Source organism: Arachis hypogaea, chromosome 18, assembly GCF_003086295.3.
Source record: "Arachis hypogaea cultivar Tifrunner chromosome 18, arahy.Tifrunner.gnm2.J5K5, whole genome shotgun sequence".
NCBI lineage: Eukaryota > Viridiplantae > Streptophyta > Magnoliopsida > Fabales > Fabaceae > Arachis > Arachis hypogaea.
This window is the reverse complement of record NC_092053.1, coordinates 61,650,811-61,671,483: the sequence shown is the minus strand read 5'-3', so window position 1 is coordinate 61,671,483 and position 20,673 is coordinate 61,650,811. Positions and strand designations below refer to the sequence as shown.

Below are 20,673 nucleotides of genomic sequence, written 5' to 3'. Positions count from 1 at the left end.
GCTTAGCATGAAGGAGATATTAGAAACTCCAGTGGACAAGACAGAGCAGGAATTCGTACTCGAACAAGTAGAAGAAGCTGTCATTGTACAAGAAGAAGAGTTGGTTGAAGATCTAGGAGACGCTGAACTTCCATGGGAATCCAGAGCTGAGGAGAACTCCGTCAAGGACCTTACAGTTAATGCTAAGGAGGATATTGCACAATCCCCAAGGCAAGTCGTTTATGAAGAACTAGACGGAATAACCCAGGACACAAATTCTCTTGATAATGATAATCGCAAGTCAAGCTCTCTTAGTAATGAACTTGCATCCGCAAGTGAATTCTCTGAGATCGAAAAATCTTCCCCAAATGAATACGAAGATGATGCAGAGGTAGATTTCTCTCAACCTCCCATCTATGACTCAAGTGATGAGGAAGACATAGAAGACTTTGACCAGGACTCAAATGCAGTTGAAGAACCTTACAAGGAAGTGGAGGAATTCATAGAAGAACACAAGGGAGTAGAACTCACAGAACCATTGGAATCACCTACCCCAAGGCCATTACCGCCTAATACAAGCTTTAAGTGGGTACAATCCTTAACCTTTAACTTTACTTATTCACTTGAATATGGTTTACTTGAAACAGATGGCTAGCTTAGAGCTCTATGTGGCTTTAAGAGTAAGAGGGAAATGGCTCGTGCTCAGAGCTGGTGTACAAGGTTCAATAAGGTTCCACGCTTCAACTTGAAGTGCACGGATTGGTATCAAGCTCAATTGAATGGATCTCGGAAAACGTTTGGTCACTATGGTGAGAATCTACTTTCTAAATCGCCCGAATGGAAAAATATAGATCAAGATGGAGGCGAATTTAGATCCAAGGCTTGGGATCCTAGAATCTATTCTGACATTCGTCACCCCGGAAGCCTGAAAATCTGTTTGAAGCTGCTCAGAAGCTTTACATGCCTAGTTTGGGACCTCAGAGGCTATTGGCATTCCAAGCACTGGTGGAGATTTCTGGATGAATTTAAACACAAGCCACCATAACAGGAAGCTCTTCAAATGTCCAACTTAAGAACTTTAACTAAAAGTGCTAGGTGGGAGACAACCCACCGTGGTATGATCGTTCCTTTTGCAATTTTAATTTTATTTAGTTTTGTTTGTTTTTTAATTTTATTTTATTTTATTGAACCTGGAATCATGCACAGCATTCACATCAAGCACTGCATTCTGCATATTGCATTCCGCATTCTGCATATAAAAAAAAGGGGTGCGCGACGCGACCGCGTCACTCATGCGATCGCGTCAAATGGCGACCTACACTTTCCACGCGACCGCGTCATCCACGCGGCCGCGTGACCTGGAGATCGGCGTCAACATCCAACGTCCAGAAAGTTAGGCTGGAATCGTGCGGCCGTTGTGCGTCTAGCACAAAATGGCCCACGCGATCACATGCCCATGCGATTGCGTCACATGCACACAACTAATCCCACGCGACCGCGTGAGCGACGCGATCGCGTCGCATGGATTGCACAATTCCCAATAGGAGACAGAGAGTTGTGCTGGAACGACGCTGGATTCGTGCATTTAGAACAATTTCCAGCGACGCGATCGCATGCCCCATGCGATCGCGTCATCCCTTCTTTTACCCCCTCCATGCGATCGTGCGCCCCACGCGATCGCGTCAACCCCATTTTCACCCCAACCACGCGACCGTGTGCCCAACGCGGCCGCGTGGATTCGAAAATATAACCCCCCAGTCACGCGAAACCCTACATTCGCGCAGTCCCCCCACTTCCTCTTCTCCCTTTCTTCTTCTCCAACTCTCAACCACCACCACCCAGCCACCACCGCGCCACCACCCAGACGCCGCCGCCACCCAGACGCCGCCGCCACCTACCCCCCTCCCTCCTTCCCCCTTCTTTCTTCCTCTTTCTTCTTTCTCCCTCCTCCTCCGCCACTGCTACCCTCCGCGCCACCACCCACCGCCGCCAACCGTCCCAACCACGCAGCCTCCCACCACCACCCACAACCCCCAACCCTCTCCCCTACTTCCCCCATTACCCTTCCCAAAGCCCCTACCCCCCTAACAACAGCAACCGCCGTGCCCACCGCCGCCAGCTGCCGCACCGGACGTCACCGCCACCACCCCAGCCACCTCTGTACCCCAACCTCCTTCTTTCGCCTTCTAGGTTCCGCAACACGCAATCCCTTTTATCCGTTCATAGTTTATTCTTATTTTTCCGTTTTTGTTCATGTTAGGATAGTTAGATATGCATGTTGTAGTGAATTTTAGGTTGTTAGGTAGCCTAGGATATGGTTAGTGGATTTAGGTCTGTTTATTTGCACTGTTCTTGTTTCTGTTTTATCAAATTTGCAAATCTGTTGCTGCTGTGATCTTGTTCATATGCTGTACTTTCATGCATTTGCTGCTCTTTACATTGAACTTTCATGTTTATATTCCGTATATGTAATTGCAAGCTTTAATTTGGATTCATATGAACTGCTTGTTTGCTGTTTATTTTCCGGGAAAGTCCTATTTTAGCCGGAATGCTGCCCAAATTTCTGTGAAATATTTCTGTTCATGTCTTGGTTTTGGCGTTTTCAACTGTGCTTTCCTATAATTTCACCAAACCAATTCATGAATGCTTAGGCATGCATTCTTATTTTCTTTGATCTCCTGGTTCATAAACTGTAATTTTGATGTTTGATTCCTATTTTTGCTTTCTTTATCTCTATTTGAATCATCATCAAACTGTTTTACTTGTTTAAATATGAGTTACCTATAGCTTCTACCTGTGATTACTTGTTACTTGGTCTATTTTCATTATGCCTCTTACTTTAACCCATTTTTCACTAACTCACTAATTTTAACTATAACCAACCTAACCTTTTCAAAACTTCTTTTCTTGCTTTTCTTTCAATTTCTTTTAACATTCTAACCCAGGAATGATGTTAATTTTTTCTATTTAACTTGCATTCAATTACATTTTGGATTGTGATTTCTTCTTTTCAGACTTTTCACTCATATACAATCCTAAATGCACATTCTACTTAACTTATATTCATTATCCTATTACTCCTTTGCCACTTTGTGTTTTCTTTGACTATTTGCCTATTTGCTTTTCTATTTTTATTATATCCTGGTTTCCTGTTTTTCAGGATGTCAGATTCCCAGAGACGGGGCAAAGGCAAGGCCACTACTGGCAAAAGGAAACGAGGCGAAGCCTCCGTGTCTATCATCGACCTCATGCACGACGCCTCCTTGCGGGAGAAAGCCTTTACCCCGCAGGAGAAGGCCGACCAGCTACTTCCCGCCACTGACCCAGTAAAGTTTGCAAACCGATACTGTGAGCTGAAGTATCCGGTGTTTGCAAACTCTAGGAACCTATACCTGGAGCGGACTTTGAAGATCCCAGAAGAACTCCAGCAATACACCTCTGATCAGATCAAACAACAAGGCTGGTTCTTTCTGGAGAGACCTCTGACTGAGGTTAATGCATCTTGGGTTAGGGAATTCTACTGCAACTACTTCAAAACTTCCCTAGATGCAGTAAACCTCCGAGGGAAGCAGATATTGGTTACTGAGGAGGCAATAGAAGAGGTTCTGAAACTTCTGCCTAAGACTGATCAGACAGATGACTATCAGAAAGCTGAGGAGGATATGCGCTTCATGAAGTTTGACTGGGATGCAGTCAAGGCCCGGATTGCCCTTGACCCGTCCATTCCTTGGATCATGGATCAGAACACCACCATGCCCAAAGGGATCAAGCGGATTTACCTGAACGATGAGGCTCGGCTATGGCATCAGATCTTCAGCAACTACATTATGCCGAGTGCTCATGAGACTGAGATACCAGCCACTATGATCACCCTCCTTTGGTGTGTGATGGAGGACAAGGACCTGTACCTGCCATGCTTTATCCGGCACTACATGGCCAGGGTCCACGTCTGCTGCACTCTCCCCTTTCCCTATCTGGTTACACAGCCGGGCCGTCGAGCTGACGTGCCATGGGAGGATGCTGATGAGAGGCCACCTGCTGCAGAGTGCAAGAAGCTTATCCCGCACAGTAGGAACTTCCTGGCCTTGGGCTACAGACCTCTATTCCTGATTGCCACTGCTGATGATACAGCTACACCATCTGTCAGTCCCTCTTCCTCCACTACTACACCATCCACCCCTGCCACCACCACTGCACCTCCACTTGCCACAGAGCCTGTCTATCATCTGGTGCACCGCTTGTTTCGACGACTTGACCAGATGGAGCATCACAACAAGCGACACTATGAGCACCTGAAGCTGATGATACGATCCAGCGACATCGCCTCCGAGCCTGACACACCTTCTGAGGCATCTGAGGAGGAGGCGGACGCGCCCGAGGCAGAGACCCATCCCCAGGGAGAGGCAGAGCAGGCAGACACCCAGCAGGCAGCACCCCAGCAGATCCAGGCAGCAGATCCTGAGATCCCCATTCAAACAGTCCCTCCTCTCCAGCAGCCAGACATTCAGCCAGCCACCACAGAGACACCAGCTACCATCCCTTCCAGTGATGACACCCCTTCACATCCTGCGTGAGTGAGCATCAGGGACGATGCTTCATTTTAAGTGTGGGGAGGTCGCCATCTCTGGCGTATTATCTTGGTGAACCACTACAGACTCTTTTTCTTTTATTTTGGATATTTTTCTGTATTTTTCTCTTTATTTTTATTTTTATTTTCTGAGTACTTATACATTGCTTTTATGTATTTTTACTCTATTTCTGCATCTTGCACTTTAGTTCATATCTTAGTTATTTAGTTTAGTTTGCAATTCTAACTTATTAGTGGATTATTCAGTATAGTTTACCCTTTTTATCATAAGATAGCTTAGTTTAAATTGAAAATATAAAAAGGAAGTAAGCTAGGAACTTGAACATAACAGATTTAAATCCATAAACTTTGTATATATAGTATTACATCATGTAGTTAAGTTAATAACACTTCATCAAGGAGAAACACTAGAACTTTAAAGCCATTCAATATAATTTTTACATTGAGAATAATGAGAATTTTTAACTAAACTTGCATGACATACATAAGTGATAAATGATTTTTGAGCTAGAGAACACATAGCCTATGAGTTTTGAGCTTAATTGTATGGTTACATTCAAACCATAATTTTTATTCCTGTGTGTTCCGCCCTTCTTTTATATTCTGTTATTCTTTACTTTGTTTTAATCTATATGTCCAATTATAGAATATAGAATATAGATACATACCAAAAGAATGATTGAGGCCATTATTTGATTTTAGCTCACTTATCCCAAAATAACCTACCATTTCACATCACCCTTGTTAGCCCCCTTGAGCCTTTAAATCCCTTTTTTTTATTCTATTAGCCATACTACTAGCCTTAAGCAGGAAAATAAAATAAAATCCCAAGTTGAATCCTTGGTTAGCTTAAGAAAGAAAAATATGAATAGTTTAAATACGGGAAACCTATTAGGAACATGGATGATAAAAACAAGAGGTAGAAAAATTGAAAAGGATAAAAATAACTCAAAATAAGAAATTTTGGGAAGCATGCTCATGAGAAATCAAAGTGATTAAATTACCATGTGCATTTAAAAAAAAAGAGTTATTTTTTTGTATTTAATAAAGGGGATACAAAAAGAATTCCCCAAATGCAAAATAGAAGTAATGCACATGGGATAAAAAAAAATAAAAATTGAAACATGAGCATGTAACATCAAGTGGGAAAATATGGGAAAATAGGTAAAGAAGTTTTGTTTTACTAAGTATGTATGTTAGGTGAGATCTTAGTCTAATTAAGGATTCCCTTATTAGCTCACTTAGCCTTATACATATATCCTTACCTTTACCTTGGCCCCATTACAACCTTAATTAAAGACCTCATGATTTTTGGTATGACTGTATTTTATAATTGTTGATTGGTTAGATGAAGAACAAAGTTATAGAAAGGAAGAATAAAAAGAGGAATAGAGTGATTAACCCAATAAACACTGAGTGACTAGAGAGTAAACACAAATCCAGTGAGGGTTCAAAAGCTCATTAACATTTATCTCTGTTTGAATTATCTAATTGTCTTGCAAGTTCATAAAATGCTTTTTCTCCCATCTCAACTATAAAAGTACTTATTGATTATCTAAAGCTTGGGATATATGACTCCTTGAGAATGTGAATTAATTTAACTACCTGTAAACTTTATATATGAGTGAATAAATTAGAATTGCATGATGAATCATTCATTTAGGTAGTTGCATTTAGATTAGATTGCATTGCATGACATTCCATCACTTTAACCTTACTTATTACCTTGGAATTAGCATGAGGACATGCTATTGTTTAAGTGTGGGGAGGTTGATAAACCCATATTTTATGATGTATTTTGTGCTTAGTTTGAGTGATTTATTCAATCCTTCATCCACTTATTCATGTTAATTGCATGGTTTTACTTTCCCTTCCTTATTATGTGATGTATGTGAAAAACATGTTTCCTATGATTTAAAATTAATTATTTTAGTTACCTTTATTTCCATTCGATGCCGTGATTAGTGTGTTGAGTAGTTTCAGATCTTCTAAGGCAGGAATGACTCAAATAATGGAAAGGAAACATACAAAAATGGAAGGAAAGCACAAAATGGAATCCTTGAAGAAACTGGTATCCACGCGATCGCATGGACGACGCGATCGCGTGCCAAGCGCGAATCAGCAGCGACACGGCTGCATGACTGATGCAACCGTGCGCCTTAAGTAGAACGCATATGACGCGGCCGCATTACTGACGCGACCGCGTGGCAAGGAAAAGCTCCGAATGACGCGACCGCGTGACCCACGCAGACGCGTGACAGAGGCTGCTGGTGCACAAAATTGTGATCCCTCGTAATGGCTCCAGAAACTTGGTGCTCTAATCTTAATTCATGATTTGTCAAAACTTCGATACAACTAACCAGCAAGTGCACTGGGTCGTCCAAGTAATAAAACCTTACGTGAGTAAGGGTCGATCCCACAGAGATTGTCGGCTTGAAGCAAGCTATGGTCACCTTGTAAATCTCAGTCAGGCAGATATCAAATGGTTATGGAGTTTTCGAATAATAATAATAAATAAATAGAAAATAAAGATAGAAATACTTATGTAATTCATTGGTGAGAATTTCATATAAGTGTATAGAGATGCTTTCGTTCCTCTGAACCTCTGCTTTTCTGCTGTCTTCATCCAATCCTTCCTACTCCTTTCCGTGGCAAGCTTTATATAGGGCATCACCGTTGTCAACGGCTACATCCCATCCTCTCTGTGAAAAAGGTCCAAATGCTCTGTCACAGCACGGCTAATCATCTGGAGGTTCTCGATCATACTGGAATAGGGTTCACCCTCCTTTTGCGTCTGTCACTACGCCCAGCACTCGCGAGTTTGAAGTTCGTCACATCCATCCCTTCCCAGATCCTACTCAGAATACCACAGACAAGGTTTAGACTTTCCGAATCTCAGGAATGGCCATCCATGGGTTCAAACTTATACCATGAAGATTCTAATATCTCAGACTCGGTCCTCTGTATTAGATATCTAAGAGATACTCATTCTAGCTTATTTGCATGTAGAACGGAAGTGTTTGTCAGGCACACGTTCATAAGTGAGAATGATGATGAGCGTCACATAATCATCACATTCATCATATTCTTGGGTGCGAATGGATATCTTAGAAGCGGAATAAGTGATGAGCGGATAATTTATACGCTTTTTGGCATTGCTTTTACTTAGTTTTTAGTATGATTTAGTTGGTTTTTAGTATATTTTTATTAGTTTTTAATTAAAAATCACATTTCTGGACTTTACTATGAGTTTGTGTATTTTTCTATGATTTCAGGTATTTTCTGGCTGAAATTGAGGGAGCTGAGCAAAAATCTGATTCAGGCTGAAAAAAGACTGCTGATGCTGTTGGATTCTGACCTCCCTGCACTCAAAGTAGATTTTCTGGAGCTACAGAACTTCAAATGGCTCGCTTTCAATTGCGTTAGAAAGTAGACATCTAGGGCTTTCTAGAAATATATAATAGTCCATACTTTGCTCAAGGATAGATGACGTAAACTGGCGTTCAACGCCAGTTCCATGTTGCAGTCTGGCGTCCAGCGCCAGAAACAAGTTACAAGTTGGAGTTCAACGCCAGAAATAGGTTACAACCTGGCGTTGAACGCCCAAAACAGCCCAGGCACGTGAGAAGCTTAAGTCTCAGCCCCAGCACACACCAAGTGGGCCCCAGAAGTGGATTTCTGCACTATCTATCATAGTTTACTCATTTTCTGTTAACCTAGGTTACTAGTTTAGTATTTAAACAACTTTTAGGGATTTATTTTGCATCTCATGACATTTTTAGATCTGAATTTTATACTCTTTGATGGCATGAGTCTCTAAACCCCATTGTTGGGGGTGAGGAGCTCTGCAGCATCCCGATGAATTAATGCAATTATCTCTGTTTTCTATTCAAACACGCTTGTTCCTATCTAAGATGTTCATTCGCGCTTCACTATGAAGAAGGTGATGATCCGTGACACTCATCACCTTCCTCATTCCATGAACGTGTGCCTGACAACCACCTCCATTCTATATTAGATTGAATGAGTATCTCTTAGATTCTGTAATCAGAATCTTCGTGGTATAAGCTAGAATTGATGGCGGCATTCATGAGAATCCGGAAAGTCTAAACCTTGTCTGTGGTATTCCGAGTAGGATTCAAGGATTGAATGGCTGTGACGAGCTTCAAACTCGCGATTGTTGGGCGTAGTGACAGACGCAAAAGAATCAATGGATTCTATTCTAACATGATCGAGAACCAACAGATGATTAGCTGTGCTGTGACAGAGCATTTGGACCATTTTCACTGAGAGGATGGGAAGTAGCCATTGACAACAGTGACACCCTACATACAGCTTGCCATGGAAGGAGCCTTGCGTGTGTGAAGAGGAGTACAAGAGAAAAGCTGAAATAAAGAGGACAAAGCATCTCCAAAACCGCAACATATTCTCCATTATTGAGTAACAAGTATTTATTTTATGCCCTTTGACTTTTTACAATTAAAACTAAGAATTATTATTGATATTATATCCTGACTAAGAGTTACAAGATAACCATAGCTTGCTTCAAGCCAACAATCTCCGTGGGATTCGACCCTTACTCACGTAAGGTATTACTTGGACGACCCAGTGCACTTGCTGGTTAGTGGTGCACGAATTGTGAAAATGAATGTCAAGATGAACACCAAGAACACTTTGAATGTCAAGATGAACATCAAGAACTTATTTTTGAAAAATTTTCAAGAAAAGAAAACATGCAAGACACCAAACTTAGAAATTTTTCATGCATAGACACTATGAATGCAAGAATGCATATGAAAAACAAGAAAAGACACAAAACACGAAAATATGAAGATCAAACAAGAAGACTGGCCAAGAACAACTTGAAGATCATGAAGAACACTATGAATGCATGAATTTTCGAAAAATGCATAAATTTTTTAGAAAAAATGCAATTGACACCAAACTTAAAAATTGACTCAAGACTCAAACAAGAAACACAAAATATTTTTGATTTTTATGATTTTATAAATTTTTTTTCTCTTTCATCATAAAAAATTAAAAAATCAAAAAAATATCTTTCCTTTTTTCTCTCATAAATTTCGAAAATTTGGATTGACTTTTTTCAAAAAATTTTAAAATTCAATTGTTTCTTATGAGTCAAATCAAATTTTAAATTTAAAAATCTTATCTTTTTCAAAATCTTTTTCAAAAATCAAATCTTTTTCATTTTTCTTATTTATTTTCGAAAATTTTAAAATTATTTTTTAAAAATCTTTTTCTTAATTTCACATCATATTTTCGAAAATATCATCAACAATTAATGTTTTGATTCAAAAATTTCAAGTTTGTTACTTACTTGTTAAGAAAGATTCAAACTTTAAGTTCTAGAATCACATCTTGTCATTTCTTGTGAATCAAGTCATTAATTGTGATTTTAAAAATCAAATCTTTTTCAAAACTAATTTCAATCATATCTTTTTTAAAAATATCTTTTTATGTTATCTTTTTCAAATACCTTTTCTAACTTCTTATCTTCTTATCTTTTAAAAATTGAATTTCAAATCTCTTTCAACTAACCACTTAACTTTTTATTTGATTCTTATCTTTAGTAAAACTGCCCAACTAACTTTTTACCTTTAATTTTCGAAAATCCCTTCCCTCTTTTTCAAAATTTCTTTTTAATTAACTAATTATTTCAATTTTTTATTTTAATTTTATTTCATTCCTAATTTTCGAAAACTACTAACCTTTTTCAAAAACTATTTTCGAAATTTAACTTTAAAATTTAATTTTTATTTTTCGAATTTTCTCACCTCCCTTCTTCTTCTATTTATTTATTCATTTACTAACACTTCTCTTCATCTCATATCTCTGCTCCCCTCACCCTTGTGTTTGGATTCTCCTCTCTTCTCTTTCTTTACATTACATTCTTTTCTTCTTCTACTCACACAAAGGAATCTCTATACTGTGACATAGAGGATTCCATATTTTCTTTGTTATTCCCTTCTTTGTCATATGAGCAGGAGCAAGGACAAGAACATTCTTGTTGAAGCAGATCCTGAACCTGAAAGGACTTTGAAAAGGAAACTAAGAGAAGCTAAAATACAACAATCCAGAGACAACCTTATAGGAATTTTCGAACAAGAAGAGGATATGGCAGCCGAAAATAATAATAATGCAAGGAGGATGCTTGGTGACTTTACTGCACCTAATTCCAATTTACATGGAAGAAGCCTCTCCATTCCTGCCATTGGAGCAAACAATTTTGAGCTGAAACCTCAATTAGTTTCTCTGATGCAACAAAATTGCAAGTTTCATGGACTTCCATCTGAAGATCCTTTTTAGTTCTTAACTGAATTCTTGTAGATCTGTGATACTGTTAAGACTAATGGAGTAGATCCTGAAGTCTACAGGCTCATGCTTTTCCCTTTTGCTGTAAGAGACAGAGCTAGAATATGGTTGGACTCTCAACCTAAGGATAGCCTGAACTCTTGGGATAAGCTGGTCAAGGCTTTCTTAGCCAAGTTCTTTCCTCCTCAAAAGCGTAGTAAGCTTAGAGTGGATGTTCAAACCTTCAGACAGAAAGAAGGTGAATCCCTCTATGAAGCTTCGGAGAGATACAAGGAACTGACCAAAAAGTGTCCTTCTGACATGCTTTCAGAATGGACCATCCTGGATATATTCTATGATGGTCTGTCTGAATTAGCTAAGATGTCATTGGATACTTCTGCAGGTGGATCCATTCACCTAAAGAAAATGCCTGCAAAAGCTCAAGAACTCATTGACATGGTTGCTAATAACCAGTTCATGTACACTTCTAAGAGGAATCCTGTGAGTAATGGGACGCCTCAGAAGAAGGGAGTTCTTGAAACTGATACTCTGAATGCCATATTGGCTCAGAATAAAATATTGACTCAGCAAGTCAATATGATGTCTCAGAGTCTGAATGGAATACAAGCTGCATCCAACTGTACTCAAGAGGCATCTTCTGAAGAAGAAGCTCATGATCCTGAGAACCCTGCAATAGTAGAGGTGAATTACATGGGTGAACCATATGGAAACACCTATAATCCCTCATGGAGAAATCACCCAAATCTCTCATGGAAGGATCAACAAAAGCCTCAACAAGGCTTTAATAATGGTTGAAGAAACAGGTTTAGTAATAGCAAGCCTTTTCCATCATCCACTCAGCAACAGACAGAGAACTCTGAACAAAATACCTCTAATTTAGCAAACTTAGTCTCTGATCTATCTAAGGCCACTCTGAGTTTCATGAATGAAACAAGGTCCTCCATTAGAAATTTGGAGGCACAAGTGGGCCAGTTGAGTAAGAAGATCACTGAAACCCCTCCTAATGCTCTCCCAAGCAATACAGAAGAAAATCCAGAAGGAGAGTGCAAGGCCATTGATATAACCATCATGGCCGAATCCAAGAAGGAAGGGGAGGACGTGAATCCCAAGGAGGAAGACCTCCTGGGACGTCCAGTGATCAACAAGGAATTTCCCTTTGAGGAACCAAAGGACTCTGAGGCTCATCTAGAGACCATAGAGATTCCATTAAACCTCCTTACGCCCTTCATGAGCTCTGATGAGTATTCTTCTTCTGAAGAGAATGAGGATGTTACTGAAGAGCAAGTTGCCAAGTTCCTTGGTGCAATCATGAAGTTGAAGGCCAACTTATTTGGTAAAGAAACTTGGGGAGATGAACCTCCCCTGTTCACCAATGAACTAAATGCATTGGATCAACTGAGATTGCCTCAGAAGAAACAGGATCCTGGAAAGTTCCTAATACCTTGTACCATAGGTACCATGACCTTTGAGAAGGCTCTATGTGACCTTGGATCAAGAATAAACCTCATGCCACTCTCTGTAATGGAGAAACTGGGAATCTTTGAGGTGCAAGCTGCTAGAATCTCATTAGAGATGGCAGACAATTCAAGAAAAGAGGCTTATGGACAGGTAGAGGATGTGTTAGTAAAGGTTGAAGGCCTTTACATCCCTGCTAATTTCATAATCCTAGATACTAGGAAGGATGAGGATGAATCCATCATCCTTGGAAGACCCTTCCTAACCACAGCAAGAGCTGTGATTGATGTTGACAGAGGTGAACTAGTCCTTCAATTGAATGAGGACTCCCTTGTGTTTAAAACTCAAGGTCATCCCTCTGTAAACATGGAAAAGAGGCACAGTAAGCCTCTCTCAGTACAGAGTCAACTAAAGCCCCCACAGTCAAAATCTAAGTTTGGTGTTGGGAGGCCTCAGCCAAACTCTAAGTTTGGTGTTGAACTCCCCTATCCAAACTCTAAGTTTGGTGTTGGGAGTCTATAAAATTGACCTGATCACCTGTGTGGCTCCATGAGAGCCCACTGTCAAGCTATTGACATTAAAGAAGCGCTTCTTGGGAGGCAACCCAATTTTTTATTTATCTAATTTTATTTTTATTTTATTGTTCTTTCATTTTTTTATTAGGTTCATGATCATGTGGAGTCACAAAATAAATAGAAAAATAAAAAACAGCAGAAGAAAAATCACACCTTGGAGGAAGGGCTTACTGGCGTTTAAACGCCAGTAAGGAGCATCTGGCTGGCGTTCAATGCCAGAACAGAGCATGGATCTGGTGTTGAACGCCTAAAACAAGCATCATCCTGGTGTTCAGACGCCAGGAATGCACACTGAGGAAAGCTGGCGCTGAACGCCAGAAACATGCTGCATCTGGGCGCTTAACACCCAGAACAAGCATCAATTCGGCGTTTAAACGCCAGAATTGCATGCAAAGGCATTTTACATGCCTAATTGGTGCAGGGATGTAAATCCTTGACACCTCAGGATCTGTGGACCCCACAGAATCATCTCAGCATCTGTGGACCCCACAGGATCCCTACCTACCTCCACTCATACTCTTTCCTCTTCTCAATGTTCATCCTTTCTTCCCAATAAACACCTTTCCCCAAAACCCTTCACCAATCAAATCAAGCTCTCTTCCCTACTACCCCTTCACCACTCACATCCATCCACTCTTCCCCATAAACCTACCTCATAAACCCCACCTACCTTCAAAATTCAAAATCACTTTCCCACGCAAACCCCCCCTAGATGGCCGAACCTAACCCCTCTCCCTCCACTATATAAACCACTCCATTCTTCTTCATTTTTCACACAACAAAACCCTTTCATCCCCTTCTTGGCCGAGACACAACCCTCTCTCCCTCTCTTCCATTTCTTCTTCTTCTTCTTCTTTTCTTTCTTCTCTTGCTCGAGGGTGAGCAATATTCTAAGTTTGGTGTGGTAAAAGCATAAAGCTTTTTGTTTTTCCATTACCATTGATGGCACCTAAGACCGGAGAATCCTCTAGAAAAGGGAAAGGGAAGACAAAAGCTTCCACCTCCGAGTCATGGGAGATGGAAAGATTCATCTCCAAAGCCCATCAAGACCACTTCTATGATGTTGTGGCCAAGAAGAAGGTGATCCCCAAGGTCCCTTTCAAACTCAAGAAAAATGAGTATCCGGAGATCCGACATGAGATCCATAGAAGAGGTTGGGAAATTCTAACAAACCCCATCCAATAAGTCGGAATTCTAATTGTTCAAGAGTTCTATGCTAATGCATGGATCACTAGGAACCATGATCAAAGTAAGAACCCGAACCCAAAGAATTATCTCACTATGGTTCGGGGGAATTACTTAGATTTTAGTCCGGAAAATGTGACGTTGGCGTTCAACTTGCCAATGATGGAAGAGAACGCACGCCCCTACACAAGGAGGGTCAACTTTGATCAAAGGTTGGACCAAGTCCTCATGGACATATGTGTGGAAGGAGCTCAATGGAAGATTGACTCAAAAGGCAAACCGGTTCAACTAAGAAGATTGGACCTTAAGCCTGTAGCTAGAGGATGGTTGGAGTTCATTCAACGCTCAATCATTCCCACTAGCAACCAGTCTGAAGTTACTATAGACTGGGCCATCATGATCCATAGCATCATGATTGGAGAAGAGGTGGAAGTTCATGAGATTATACCTCAAGAACTCTACAACGTGGCTGACAAGTCCTCCACTATGGCAAGGTTAGCTTTTCCTCACCTCATTTGCCATCTATGCAATTCGGCTGGGATTGACATAGAGGGAGATATCCTCATTGATGAGGACAAGCCCATCACTAAGAAAAGGATGGAGCAAACAAGAGAGCCTATTCATGGATCTCAAGAGACGCATGAAGAAGCTCATCACTAAGAAATCCCTGAGATGCCTCAAGGGATGCACTTTCCTCCACAGAATTTTTGGGAGCAAATCAACACCTCCCTAGGAGAATTAAGTTCTAACATGGGACAACTAAGGGTTGAACATCAAGAGCACTCAATCATCCTCCATGAAATTAGAGAAGATCAAAGAGCTATGAGGGAGGAGCAACAAAGACAAGGAAGAGACATAGAAGAGCTCAAGGACATCATTGGTTCCTCAAGAAGAAAACGCCACCATCACTAAGGTGGACTCATTCCTTGTTCTCAAATTTTCTGTTTTTCGTTTTCTTTATGTTAAGTGCTTATCTATGTTAGTGTCTTAATACATGATCATTAGTATTTAGTAACTTTGCCTTAAAGTAGTGAATATGAATCCATCACCTCTCTTAAATGAAAAATGTTTTAATTCAAAAGAACAAGAAGTACATGAGTTTCGAATTTATCCCTGAACTTAGTTTAATTATATTGATGTGGTGACAAAACTTTTTATTTTCTGAATGAATGCTTGAACAGTGCATATGTCTTTTGAAGTTGTTGTTTATGAATGTTAAATATGTTGGCTCTTGAAAGAATGATGACAAGGAGACATGTTATTTGATAATCTGAAAAATCATAAAAATGATTCTTGAAGCAAGAAAAAGTAGTGAATACAAAACTTGCAGAAAAAAAATGGCAAAAAAAAAAGTAAATATAAAAAGAAAAAGCAAGCAGAAAAAGTCAAAAGCTCTTAAAACCAAAAGGCAAGGGTAAATAAAAAGGATCCCAAGGCTTTGAGCATCAGTGGATCGGAGGGCCTAAAGGAATAAAATCCTGGCCTAAGCGGCTAAACCAAGCTGTCCCTAACCATGTGCTTGTGGCGTGAAGGTGTCAAGTGAAAACTTGAGACTGAGCGGTTAAAGTCAAGGTTCAAAGCAAAAGAAGAGTGTGCTTAAGAACCCTAGACACCTCTAATTGGGGACTTTAGGAAAGCTGAGTCACAATCTGAAAAGGTTCACCCAGTTATGTGTCTGTGGCATTTATGTATCCGGTGGTAATACTAGAAAACAAAGTGCTAAGGGCCACGACCAAGACTCATAAAGTAGCTGTGTTCAAGAATCAACATACTGAACTAGGAGAATCACTAACACTATTTGAACTCTGAGTTCTTATAGATGCCAATCATTCTGAACCTCAATGGATAAAGTGAGATGCCAAAACTATTCAAGAGGCAAAAAGCTACAAGTCCCGCTCATCTGATTGGAGCTATGCTTCATTGATAGTTTGGAATTTATAGTATATTCTCTTCTTTTTATCCTATTTGATTTTCAGTTGCTTGGGGACAAGCAATAATTTAAGTTTGGTGTTGTGATGAGCGGATAATTTATACGCTTTTTGGCATTATTTTTAGTATGTTTTTGGTAGGATCTAGTTACTTTTAGGGATGTTTTTATTAGTTTTTATGTTAAATTCACATTTCTGGACTTTACTATGAGTTTGTGTGTTTTTCTGTGATTTTAGGTATTTTCTGGCTGAAATTGAGGGACTTGAGCAAAAAATCAGATTCAGAGGTTGAAGAAGGACTGCTGATGCTGTTGGATTCTAACCTCCCTGCACTCAAAGTGAATTTTCTTGAGCTACAAAACTCAAAATGGCGCGATTTTAATTGCGTTGGAAAGTAGACATCCAGAGCTTTCCAGCAATATATAATAGTCTATAATTTGGCCGATTTTAGATGATGCAAAAGGGCGTTGAAAGCCAGTTCTACGCTGCAATCTGGAGTTAAACGCCAGAAACACGTCACGAACCAGAGTTGAACGCCAAAAACACGTTACAACTTGGCGTTCAACTCCAAAAGAAGCCTCTGCATGTGTAAACTTCAAGCTCAGCCCAAGCACACACCAAGTGGGCCCCGGAAGTGGATTTATGCATCATTTACTTACTTCTGTAAACCCTAGTAACTAGTTTAGTATAAATAGGACTTTTTACTATTGTATTTGACATCTTGGGACGTCTAGTTCTTAAATCATGAGGGCTGGCCATTCGGCCAGGCCTGAACCTTTCACTTATGTATTTTTCAACGGTAGAGTTTCTGCACTCCATAGATTAAGGTGTGGAGCTCTGCTGTTCCTCATAATTTAATGCAAAGTACTACTGTTTTAAATTCAATTCAACTTATTCCGCTTCTAAGATATCCATTCACACCCAAGAACATGATGAATGTGATGATTATGTGACGCTCATCATCATTCTCAGTTATGAACGCGTGCCTGACAAACACTTCCGTTCTACATGCAAATAAGCTAGAATGAGTATCTCTTAGATATCTAATCCAGAGGACCGAGTCCGAGATATTAGAATCTTCGTGGTATAAGTTAGAACCCATGGATGGCCATTCCTGAGATCCAGAAAGTCTAAACCTTGTCTGTGGTATTCCGAGTAGGATCTGGGAAGGGATGGCGGTGACGAACTTCAAACTCGCGAGTGCTAGGCGTAGTGACAGACACAAAAGGAGGGTGAACCCTATTCCAGTATGATCGAGAACCTCCAGATGATTAGCCGTGCCGTGACAGAGCATTTGGACCTTTTTCATAGAGAGGATGGGATGTAGCCATTGACAACGTTAATGCCCTATATAAAGCTTGCCATGGAAAGGAGTAGGAAGGATTGGATGAAGACAGCAGGAAAGCAGAGGTTCAGAGGAACGAAAGCATCTCTATACACTTATCTGAAATTCTCACTAATGAATTACATAAGTATCTCTGTCTTTATTTTCTGTTTAATTATTATTATTATTCGAAAACTCCATAACCTTTTAATATCTGCCTGACTGTGATTTACAAGGTGACCATAGCTTGCTTCATACCAACAATCTCTGTGGGATCGACCCTTACTGACGTAAGGTTTATTACTTGGACGATCCAGTGCACTTGCTGGTTAGTTGTACGAAGTTGTGAAATAGAATTAAGATCATGAATGTGTGTATTGAGTTTTTAGCGTCGTTACCAAGGAAGCAATGATCACGATTTCGCACACCAAGTTTTTGGCGCCGTTGCCGGGGATTGTTCGAGTTTGGACAACTGACGGTTCATCTTGTTGCTCAGATTAGGTAACTTTATTTCAATTTTAACCTTTTGTATTTTATTATTCTTATTTTCGAAAAAATAAAAAAATATTTTCTTCTTTTTCATTTTTCACAATTAATTCTCGAAAAATACAAAAAAAAAATTTACAAAATCATAAAATCAAAAATATTTTTTGTGTTTCTTGTTTGAGTCTTGAGTCAAGTTTTAAATTTGGTGTCAATTGCATCTTTTTAATTTTCTAAACAATTATTTTCGAAAATTTCATGCATTGCATTCTTCATGATCTTCAAGTTGTTCTTGGCCAGTCTTCTTGTTTGATCTTCATATTTTCTTGTTTTGTGACTTTTCTTGTTTTTCATATGCATTTTAATTTGTTAGTGTCTAATTATTGAAAATTTCTAAGTTTGGTGTCTTGCATGTTTTTCTTTTCTTAAAAATTTTCAAAAATAAGTTTTGATGTTCATCTTGATCTTCAAAGTGTTCTTGGTGTTCATCTTGACATTCATAGTGTTCTTGCATGCATCACATGTTTTGATCCAAAATTTTCATGCATTGAGTCTTTTTGATGTTTTTCTCTTTCATCATTAAAAATTCAAAAATAAAAAAAAATATCTTTCCCTTTTTCACTCATAAATTTTCGAAAATTTGAGTTGACTTTTTCAAAACTTTTTAAAATTTAGTTGTTTCTTATGAGTCAAATCAAATTTTCAATTTAAAAATCTTATCTTTTCAAAAAATCAAATCTTTTTCATTTTTCTTATTTATTTTCGAAAATTTTAAAAATCTTTTTCAAAAATTTTTTTCTTAATTTTATCTCATAATTTTCGAAAATATTATCAACAATTAATGTTTTGATTCAAAAATTTCAAGTTTGTTACTTTCTTGTTAAGAAAGATTCAAGCTTTAAGTTCTATAATCATATCTTGTGATTATTTGTGAGTCAAGTCATTAATTTTGATTTTAAAATTCAAATCTTTTTCAAAACTAATTTTAATCATATCTTTCTATCATATCTTTTTAAATCATATCTTTTTCAAAAAAATTTGATTTTAAAATATCTTTTCTAACTTCTTATCTTCTTATCTTTTCAAAATTGATTTTCAAATCTTTTTCAACTAACTAATTGACTTTTTGTTTGTTTCTTATCTTTTTCAAAACCACCTAACTACTCTTCCCTCTCTAATTTTCAAAAATACCTCCCTCTTTTTCAAAAATTCTTTTTAATTAATTAATTGTTTTAAATTTTAATTTTAATTTTATTTCCCCTTTAATTTTCGAAAATCATCAACTCCTTTTCAAAAATTATTTTCGAAAATTTCTCTCTCTCATCTTCTTCTATTTATTTATTCATCTACTAACACTTCTCTTCCACCCAAAAATTTGAACCCCATACTCCCTCTCTGTGTTCGAGTTATTTTCTCTTCTTTACATTACATTCTTTTCTTCTTCTACTCACACAAAGGAATCTCTATACTGTGACATAGAGGATTCCATATTTTCTTTGTTATTCCCTTCTTTGTCATATGAGCAGGAGCAAGGACAAGAACATTCTTGTTGAAGCTGATCCTGAACCTGAAAGGACTCTAAAGAGGAAGCTAAGGGAAGCTAAAGCACAACTCTCTGGAGAAAATCTGACAGAAATTTTCAAAAAAAAAAGACGACAATATGGCTGAAAATAATAATAATGCAAGGAGGATGCTTGGTGACTTCACTGCACCTAATTCCAATTTACATGGAAGAAGCATCTCAATTCCTGCCATTGGAGCAAACAACTTTGAGCTTAAACCTCAATTAGTTTCTCTGATGCAACAGAACTGCAAGTTTTATGGACTTCCATCTGAAGATCCTTTTCAGTTCTTGACTGAATTCTTGCAGATCTGTGATACTGTTAAGACCAATGGGGTTGATCCCAAGGTCTACAGGCTTATGCTTTTCCCGTTTGCTGTAAGATACAGAGCTAGAGTGTGGTTGGACTCTCAACCCAAAGATAGCCTTAACTCTTGGGATAAGCTGGTCACGGATTTCTTAGCCAAGTTCTTTCCTCCTCAAAAGCTTAGCAAGCTTAGAGTGGATGTTCAAACCTTCAAACAGAAAGAAGGAGAATCCCTCTATGAAGCTTGGGAGAGATACAAGGAACTGACCAAAAAGTGTCCTTCTGACATGCTTTCAGAATGGACCATCCTGGATATATTCTATGATGGTCTGTCTGATTTATCAAAGATGTCACTGGACCATTCTGCAGGTGGATCCATTCACCTAAAGAAAGGCCTGCAGAAGCTCAGAAACTCATTGACATGGTTGCAAATAACTAGTTCATGTACACTTCTGAGAGAAATCCTGTAAGTAATGGGACGCCTCAGAATAAAATATTGACTCAGCAAGTCAATATGATTTCTCAGAGTCTGAATGGAATGCAAGCTGCATCCAACAGTACTCAAGAGGCATCTTCTGAAGAAGAAGCTCATGATCCTGAGAACCCTGCAATAGAAGAGGTGAATTACATGGGTGAACCATATGGAAACACCTATAATCCCTCATGGAGAAATCACCCAGATCTCTCATGGAAGGATCAACAAAAGCCTCAACAAGGCTTTAATAATGGTGGAAGAAACAGGTTTAGCAATAGCAAGCCTTTTCCATCATCCACTCAGCAACAGACAGAGAACTCTGAACAAAATACCTCTAATTTAGCAAATTTAGTCTCTGATCTATCTAAGGCCACTCTGAGTTTCATGAATGAAACAAGGTCCTCCATTAGAAATTTGGAGGCACAAGTGGGCCAGCTGAGTAAGAAGATCACTGAAACCCCTCCTAATGCTCTCCCAAGC

At 39.0% G+C, this 20,673-nt stretch overlaps 2 non-coding genes across 2 annotated transcripts; both read right to left on the bottom strand.

Annotated features, from left to right (window-relative positions):
* Positions 1–11,098: 11,098 nt before the first annotated feature.
* On the bottom strand, positions 11,099–11,206 carry LOC112773402 (small nucleolar RNA R71). The gene has a single exon (XR_003187953.1). It is a non-coding gene; the product is annotated as a small nucleolar RNA R71 (small nucleolar RNA).
* Positions 11,207–19,903: 8,697 nt separating this feature from the next.
* On the bottom strand, positions 19,904–20,011 carry LOC112774703 (small nucleolar RNA R71). The gene has a single exon (XR_003189171.1). It is a non-coding gene; the product is annotated as a small nucleolar RNA R71 (small nucleolar RNA).
* Between the last annotated feature and the right edge of the window lie 662 nt (positions 20,012–20,673).